Source organism: Macrobrachium nipponense, chromosome 11 (assembly GCF_015104395.2).
Source record: "Macrobrachium nipponense isolate FS-2020 chromosome 11, ASM1510439v2, whole genome shotgun sequence".
Classification (NCBI taxonomy): Eukaryota; Metazoa; Arthropoda; class Malacostraca; order Decapoda; family Palaemonidae; genus Macrobrachium; species Macrobrachium nipponense.
In genome coordinates this window covers 78,061,297-78,071,065 of record NC_061087.1, presented here as the reverse complement: position 1 = coordinate 78,071,065, position 9,769 = coordinate 78,061,297, and the positions used below count along the sequence as shown (strand labels likewise).

Below are 9,769 nucleotides of genomic sequence, written 5' to 3'. Positions count from 1 at the left end.
GACATTGATTTGCATAATATCTTGAAATTTGAGCTGGCAGCAGTTGCCCTTCAATATTCCATGATGATGGAAAAATGAGGAAGACCAAAAAATCTGATTTTGCTGCTAAACTGGAAGAGAACGGAAGTGAAGTTTTCGTTCTTCCACAGACATCACCCACATCTAATACAGATGCCTACCTCATTGATGGTATGGCCATGATTCGGAGTTTAAACGAAAACCATTTTAAATCCTTTAGTGATCTTGGGAAGATAGTGCTGAAGAGACTCATCAGAATTTTGATTAATAAGGATATGAATGTTAATGTGACAGTTGTGCTTGATAGACATGACAGAGTTCATCGTGGAACCACCGAATCTGGCATCACCATTCTCATTCATGGAAATAGAGTTGTACCCAATTACCGATGCTTTTTAAAATCAGTTTCAAATAAAGCTGGTCTGGCTTCATTTATATCTGATTATATTTGCACATGTGGTAATGAGATGCTGCCTACTGGAAAGTCAATAATATTGGCTGGAGCTTCAAAAATGGAGAGGTAGTAAAAGTCCTGAATGATGTGTCTGCCACTGATGAACTAAAATGTTCTCAGAAGAGGCAGACACACGGCTTCTGTTGCATGCAATGAACCTCTCAAGTCAGCATTCAAGGATCATTATGAGAATTGATGACATAGATGTCTTGGTGCTACTTATATACTACTGGAGTCTAGGTATGCTTTCTCCCGAAGTTTATATGCATTGTGGAGATTCAGGACTAGACATTACAAGGGAACGCTGCATTCCAGTTCATGAGATAGCCAGTAATCTTGGCTCAGATATATGTAAAATTTTACCTGGAGTCCTTGCTCTTTCTGGGTGTGACATCACCTCTGCAATGTACAAATTGAGAAAGCATACAACCTGTTCTGTTCTCATAAAAAATGCTAAAGCATTACAATGCTTGAGCCATCTCAAAGATCTGGATTTGTTTCTGAGAGCTTCGGTGAATTTTGTTTTGTATGTTGGTAAGAAAGCCAAAAGTCAAACATTATTAAATGAATTGATATATCATCTTGCAGTTACCACTGACAAACCAGCATCACAGCTGCCAGCCACCAACAGAAGATGCCTTTGAGCAACATGCTCTTCGTGCCAGGTATCAGACTATGATATGGTGTCAGTCACTTGGCTAGGCCTGAAATACCTGACCCCATTGGAAATGGATGGAATGCAGATAATATCAATGGACTTCAACCTTTTCTGTATAAAAGTGAATCTGCTCCAGTAGAATTGAGGGAAATTGCCCATTTGTACTGCACAGACAAATGTTGCAAAGGACATACGTAAGTGTCAGTGCAGACCAGCTGGTCTAGAGTGTATAGAGGTCTGTCCCTGTTTATTTCAGCAGTGGGGATAATACATTCAATAAGGACCAAAATGTTGAAGGTATTGGAACTGAAAGAGATTTTGATGATGATTAGGATTTGATGTGAACCAACGTTAGAATTTTTAGACCAGTCTCATTATTTGTATGAAATTATATTTCTACTGATAAACTTGGGTAATACTTCATTTATTTATTAGTAAGAATTAAATGTATGAATAATTTGTTTTGTTTGAGAAAAAAAGAACACAACCTTAAATTACCTTACCTTTTTGCAAATTCACTATTTTATTGATGATGTAACTTGTACTCCTTCTTACCTGTTAATCATTTGGAGTTAACTATTGAGTTGATATTTCTAATCACATCTGCTAGTCATTTAAGGTTAGCTTTTACCTTGGGAAATAGAATTTTGACAATAATTATGTGGAAATTGAGGTTACTATTTTATACATGTCGTATTCCTTGTTTAATTTTCTGCAGATTTGCTTAAAAAGAGCAAAAAAGTCTTTATTTGTAAGTGTATATGTATCTTGTTAATTATTTGTTTTATTTGATAAAATGATCAATTAACCTGAAAACCACTTCTCTGATGGAAGGTCACTCTTATATTGATGGTGTAACTTGTATTTCTTCTACTCTGTGCCTGTCATTAAATATCAATTATTAACCAGAGAAATGAGATTTCAACAATAATTATGATGTGAACTAAGATATGAAGTTTTCATCTACCTCACTCTATGTTGAACTAAATTTGTGCTTTTTAACCTTGAGAAAACAAGGCTTTCTTTGTTTGTTTACAAGCTTTGCTCAAGTGATATCTGATTTGTTCATTTTGTTCTGCAAGTTAACTCTTTTTATTGATGGTGTAACTTGTATTTCTATATATCTACCTGTGCTAGTTAAGGGTTAATTATAATCTCATTTTAATTTCTGTGTATATAATTAATTTTCTGCCTATCAGTATATTATAAAGAAAGCTTAGTAATAAGAATGTATATATTTTTTTTTTTTTACAAAATATTGTCACAAGAAGTGCAACATTTGGCAAGTCGAAATATTTAGCATTTAGGTATTGATAGGTAAAAACCAGATCCATTAATGATTGTAATAACTCAAAACATGTTAAAAAATAATATTTACATAAGGTATAGAGTAAATCTCATTTTTGTTTAAAGTTAGATGCTAGTAAAAAAAACCTGACTCGTTTTCGTTCGATTTACAGTTTTTTGCACATATAAAATGTAAGGGGTTAAAACACAAAGTAAAAAGTGAATTTAAAGAGAACAACCTCATGTTCCTATCAGGTGACATCATAAGGAAAAAATAAAACCAATTTCATCTTGTTCTATCTAAAGTTGTCCAAGGTATCAGCACTACACGCTGCATTAGGGAAAATATCTTCCCATGCCGGGAATCGAACCCGGGCCTCCTGGGTGAAAGCCAGGTATCCTAGCCACTAGACCACATGGGAATGTGAAAATTAGTGAGGATGTATTCATAGAAAGTACTCAAATGCAAATAATTTTTTGATTGCAACCAAATTGGTCTGGGTCAAGTGATTTGGGTAGGATGCCAAGGTCACCAGTAGTTGGGTATATGGTTACGGGGAGGAGAGAAAGTGAAAGATGCTCGAACCTGAACTTGGGAGAGAAAGTGGGACTCAATCTAATCATTCATTTCAGGTCCCTTCTTAGAAAATGATCAATCAAAAATGAATTTGTTACCTTGTAATATGACTGTTTACAAATGAAAGAACAATATGAGTACGCAAACAGATAGTTTTTTCATCATTAAAAAAGTAGGGGTTTCTCAGCAAATAAACCACTTACGGTTGGTCAAGGCTCAAGGACCGGTTTTGAAATAGCAAATCATCTTATTAGGAAGCTCGAGAACTGAAATCAGATATGTGAATGTGAACTGCAGAAGATGAGATGAAGAATGACCTAGACCCGGGGTTGGGGTGGTGGATGGTACTTTGGGGGAAAGGGAAAGAGAAGATAAAATAGAGAATTGTTATTATTAAGTGTGATACAGAAGGAAGGTAATGAGAAAACTAAAATTCGTCTGTAGAACGTTTCCATGAATTGTTCCGTTTAGAGGAATGTTCCTGTTAAGATAAGTTGATAACATAAAGCCTGAAAAATCAATAAAACTTACAAAATTAGAGGGATAATGAAATAGAAATGACTGTGCAAAATCCAAGTCATTGCAATCTGTGACGCTAAAAGTTAAAATTAGATTGCTAGAATGTGGGTGTCTGTGGTGCTGCCAGCTGTACTGATTACGCAACTGTCTAACCTCTTCCCTCTCGACTATTTTTAACATTTCGGAATAAAGATAGGTTTAAACGTTCAGAATAAACAACGCCCAATGAGCTTATTGCTTTCATTAATTTCATGTAGTAGCATGTCTGGTGGATTATTCTATGTATATGGCCTTGAGCTGAAAATAAAATTTATTATTATTATTATTATTATTATTATTATTATTATTATTATTATTATTATTATTATTATTATTATTATTATTATTATTATTATTATGTTAATCTTTTAAAAAAGCTAAAATAAGTAATGTATCCGTGAGATATGGCATACTGTTCCAAGTGGAAATTGCGATCGGTCATTGAATTAAAGGTGATAAAAAATAATCGTAAATCGTTTTTATATTCAACAAAGTTTACACTAGTATATGAATTTTACAATTTCTTTTATATAGGCCCACCTTTGTTAATTTCTAAAGTTTCTGGATTGACTTTCATCTGTAATAGTTTGAGATTCAATGACATTTTAATCTCGAACTAAATAGTACTCGGAAATATCCCAGCAGGAAAGCCATTTCCAGGGTTTCTGGAACCCTCCCGAGCGGCACACAGGCACCTCCCTGATTAGGAGATCAGGCAGATTATGAACTGATCTCATCAAAGTCACCGACGGAAACCGATTGTCTTGCTCGCACCTAATCATATGATGGTCTTTGTGATTTCCAGTCACAATAGTGTCCCAATCCCGGCAAGTTTGGGATGCAGTTCAATTAAGCAGCCGCTAATTGCTCTCTCTCTCTCTCTCTCTCTCTCTCTCTCTCTCTCTCTCTCTCTCTAATGACTGAGGATCGAGGTTCGTCATGTGACTAGCAACCTAAATAATATCAATGATTAATGCGTGATTATGATAAGAAAAGAGGCTCTAGAATGGTATAAGCGGCACTCTTTAACCTTGGATAAAGGTATCTTTACCGATTTACTAACTGTTTGACACTATTTTGATGAGTAAATGGCTGATAACCCTTTTCCCGACTTATATGTTTAAACTGGTTTAGATTATTTCTAAATATTATCACAGAGAAAACCGGCAAGCAGTACTTTTGAATGAAAGGAGTCTTGTGGAAAGAATTTCTTGTTAGGAAAACGGCTGAATTAGGGAAAATTCATAAATTTGTCTTAAAATATTAGACATTATTAGATTGTGTCAGTATTTATTCCGGAAGTTGCTGGGATACATGTATTATTGTGCATAATTCATTCTTCATGAGACATTAGTAAAGCAAACGTTCAATACTTGTCCAGTAAAAACAAAGTTGATGCCAACAAGATTTTGTATATTTTATCAGTTTAAGTCAAGGACGATTTCTGTATTGGCATATTAAGTATTGTCTAGTTCGGCTAAATACAGGGGACGAAAAGACCTTTATTGTATATAAGTATATTTCCAGAACTAAGCAGATTAGCTTAATTATCACGGTCTTCCGTTCTTGCTATGCAAGTGTGCTTAAACAACTACCCAAGAAGTTTTGTGAAATGTTACAATTCTAATTGTCCATTTGATTTGAAACGAGAGAAATTCATCATTTGGTTATGTCGGAATTCGACCACGATTACTTTGTGGAAATCAACAGTCCTTGGATTCCACGGCTGGGTGACTTTTTGTTTGCCATCTACTGCCAATCTTTGGAGAAAATTTTTTTTTTCTGCTTCTGTTTCTATGGCAGTTACAGCTTTCCATTGTTTGCGAGGCGGGTCTATGGCTTTCTTTGACGTTAAGCCCCATACACACTATGCATCATGATGCTCGCAGTGTTAGATGGATGCGTTGAAAAACGACTTTTTCAACACGAAGCCGCACCACCAGCGTGTTGATGGGGTAGAGCCATTTCATTGTGCAGCTCAGTGATGCATCAAAATTCAGAGGGGGAGGATGTCCGCTCACCACCACCCGCCAAACCCCTTAAGTGGACAAGGACTAACACTACATTTTATTTTACTATTGAAGGAACATCCATCTGTTTGGAACATCAAATGCAAGCATTGCAAGATGAGAAACATCGGCAGTGCATGCTTGAAAACCATAAAATCATAGTTATTGAGTTTTGTAAACTGTACATTGTGGAATGAAGACATTACTAAAATGCTGCACACCCTGAAGACACAATTCTGCAGGGAAATGTCTGCAACCAAAGCATCACAGAAGTCTGGAGCTGGCACAGTATATCTTTACACTCTGAAGTTATGGTGTCCTCTAATAAAAAAAATATTTGTGTACTTTGTACCTATATTTGAACCTTACTTTCAAATAATCCTCCCTAAGGACATTATAGATGGCTTCACAGGTTTTGGGGATGATTAGACAGAGGCTCTGTTTTGAAATCCTGGTTGATTATTGGAGGCTTGTATACGATCCTACAGCTGCAAGAACGAGCTCCTGGTGATATGCTGTCTCGAAAGTTGGTGTCCTGCTTACAAATGTATGGTTCAATTTTTTTCCAACAATTTATAAAATGCAAGGATTGGCATTCTTGTGTAATTTTCAAAGTCTGTAGGATTTTCGACTTGTAGCTCCAAAAATATTTCATAGAAGCTTCCCTTCAGAGGTCGCTGAGAAAGCCATTGCTTACACCACAAGGTTCTACGTTTCTTCCTCAAAAGTTTCTTTTTTGCAGCACACAGAGCAACTACACCCCACAGTAGAGTCTCCTGGCAAAGTACATCATCGGTAGACATCCTGCCGTTGAAAGCTGAACTGCGAGAACAAGTGAGCAGTGTTGCTGTACAGTTTGGCCGCTATTAATTTTTTTCAACGCCACTACTGCATCGCGTAGCTGATACATGATGGCATAGTGTGTACCATGCTTTATGCTCCACTCCTTGTCTTCATGCTTTTAAGTTTAATTTTCATTGGTCTTTTGCTAGTAGATAGTAACAGCTTTGCAGGCTCAGTTGACCTATGCATTAGAATACATCATGCAATAGTGAAATTGCTGGATATTTACGGGTTTGTTTCAAAAGCTAGGGTCTTGTATTGGAACACTAATTTGCTTATTGCTTCCTAACATCAAGTTTAATACTACACAGTTTGCTATAGTAAATTCACATCAACCGTGCATTTGATGTCTAGGCCACTCCCTTACGACGCTCCTGATTGGCTGTTGATAAGCCAGTCACAGGGCTGGAAACTCTGTCTCTCGAGAGAGTTCACATAGGTAGGATGTATGTTCCACCTCTCTTAAGGGATACCTTTGAAAGGCGTATTCTTAGGAGAGGAGGAACATAGATCCTACCCATGTGAACTCTTTCGAGAGACTGAAAGTTTCCAGCCCTGTGACTGGCTTATCAACAGTCAATCAAGAGCGTCGTAAGGGACTGGCCTAGACATCAAATGCACGGTTGATGTGAATCTACTATAGTAGTTTTCTCTTACTACAACTAACATGTTGAAGAATTTGCCGAATGCAGTTGTGGTATGTTTTGATTTCCAAATATTTAAGCGAGGAGAAAATTTATTCCTGCTTTCTGCTGACGTCTCCTGAATTGTATGCGTATTGATTTCATTTATCTAATCCCTCATATTTATTCTTTTATCACGTATACCTGTGACTTGCTTGCATGGTGACTTCCCTTTTAAAGCCGCCTCAGGTTTATAATCTGTTGACTTTGTCCATGATGGTTTTCAGCTGAACATGTAAAGAAAGATTGATTTCATCAATGACACCGATCGAATTTACAAACAAAAAGAATAGAATTATAAAAGTACATGCTGTCATATACTTTCCGCTTCATTATAATGAAAACTACTTTTGCTAAAAGATAAATGTTTTTATCAGCAACATAACAAAGGATTCGCCTAGGTGTAAAACTTACCTGGGTCCTAAGTTCGCTTCAAAGCGTCTTGAGAAATAGAACTGAATGCAATTTCAATATGTTAATTTTCCTCTGAACCGAGAATGACCCAATGCATTTTCTGCCTGATCTTGAGAGCTTTGTGACGGAGAAGAATTATGAAGTCTTTCCTAAACGACTTCAAAGTTTATCGGGTTTCTTTGTCCTATATTTTCGTTAGTAAGGGGGGAAAGTTGAAAGTAAATGTTAGTGTGTGGATATATTATATATATATATATATATATCTATATATATATATATATATATAGATATATATGTATATAAAAGCGAATACCACAGGAAAATGATAGGCAGAAATTGTCAAGGAACGAATGAAATACAGTTGGAAAGAAAGGTTTCCTACCAAAGGTGTAAGAATTTTTACAAGCCATTTAGATAAATTGTACGTAACTAAGCCACTGAACTAATGATTGGTCTGATAGGGTTGTTGATGTTGCGTTTCTTGACTAAACCATACATATAAGGTAGGGAGGCGCATTGCGGTGTAAACTGTTTAATTAAATGGTCCAAGCCTTCCTACCTTATATGTATGGTTTAGTCAGGACACACAAAATCAATAACCCTATCAGACCAATCATTAGTTCAATGAGCTCAGTTACGTATAATTTATCTAAATGACTTGTAAAAATTTTTACACCTTTGGTAGGAAACATATCTAAAACGAATGTAAAATACAATGTTGATTTTATAAACAAATTGAATAGTTTAAATTTGAATTTTGATTTTCATATGGTTAGTTTTGATGTTGTCTCTATTCACAAAAGTGCCTGTAGATGATTTACTTGAATTATTGGAGGAATTAGAACGCCATGATATTCCTTTAACTGTAGCAAACCTCATTAGTCTCATAAGATTATGTATCAAAGATAGTAAATTTTGTTTTAATGGGGAATTTTTTGTACAAAAGTTTAGCATGGCTATGGGTAATCCCTTATCTCCTGTCCTTAGCAATATTTACATGGAATTTTTTTAGACAAAACTCTTACCAAGAATTTTGCCCCAAAAAGTTACATGGTTTAGGTATGTGGATGATATTTTTTGTATTTGGCCAGTTCACGAAAATCTCCAGGAATTCCTTATTAGTCTCAATAATTTAGTCCCTTCTATAAAATTTACTGTAGAGGAAGAAAGAAATTGTAATTTGAATTTTCTTGATGTAACTGTCCATAGAAATGATAGAAATTTCACCTTTCCAGTCTTTCGAGAATCAACTAACATTGCCTCTTTGTTCATTACTACTCCAATCACCATCAAAATGTTCAATTCTCTGTTTTTTCTGGGATGTTCCTAATGACTTTACGTGTCTGTAGCCCGCAGTTTATTGACGCTGAGATTAAAACTATTTATGATATTGCCTTGAAACTTAAATAACTAAGGACTTTTGTAGATGTGGCATGGGAAAGAGCTAGAAAAAAGTTATATTTAACTAATGACCAACTGGAATTTAGTAAGCATAACATTCTAAAATTACCCTATGATGAAAGGTTTATAGAAATTCCTAGAATTTTAAAGCTTTGTTTACATAAATGTTGTTTTCAATAATATTAATGTCAAGAGTTTAGTAATAAAAAATTCTCTTAAAGATCTTCCCGGCTGCGTATATGAAATTCCTTGCAAAAAGTGTGATAAAGTCTATTACGGACAAAACGGTAAATCTCTTTCACATTTACTCAAACAGCACCAATATTCTGTGAGAACTGGGCAAATATCGAATGCATTATTCGTACATATGAGAGATTTAGATCATCCTATTAACTGAAACCAAGCAAGAACCTTAATCCCATGTAATGACAGTTAAAAGGAATATCATTAAATCTAGTTTCATCAAGTCAAATAATGGAAATGTTCTAAATTCAAGTCTTGGTTAATTTAAACTCGATATCTTCATAATGAAAAAAGTTGTAGATAAATATAAGCAACAAAATTAATGTATTCAGTTTTTACACGTTTTGGACTATTTGGATACATTGTTAGTTTCTGTTAGGGTTAAATCTATGTTTAAGTTTGTGACCGTGTGATATCCAATAATCCTGGATTATCTCTTTGATTATTACCCTTTTGACAATTACCCAACTGGTATTCTTGACCTTTTTGTTTACTTGATAACTTTCTTTCCAACTGTATTTTTATTCGTTCCTTGACAATGTCTTTGTAAAGATGAAAGCGCTTGGATTTCCTGTTGTATTCGCTTATTTAATGAAGTCACGTGCATATATATTATAGATATAT

At 35.1% G+C, this 9,769-nt stretch overlaps 1 non-coding gene across 1 annotated transcript; it reads right to left on the bottom strand.

Moving 5' to 3' along the window:
- Window positions 1-2,767: 2,767 nt before the first annotated feature.
- Window positions 2,768-2,839, bottom strand: Trnae-uuc (transfer RNA glutamic acid (anticodon UUC)). Its single transcript has one exon. It is a non-coding gene; the product is annotated as a tRNA-Glu (tRNA).
- Window positions 2,840-9,769: the final 6,930 nt, after the last annotated feature.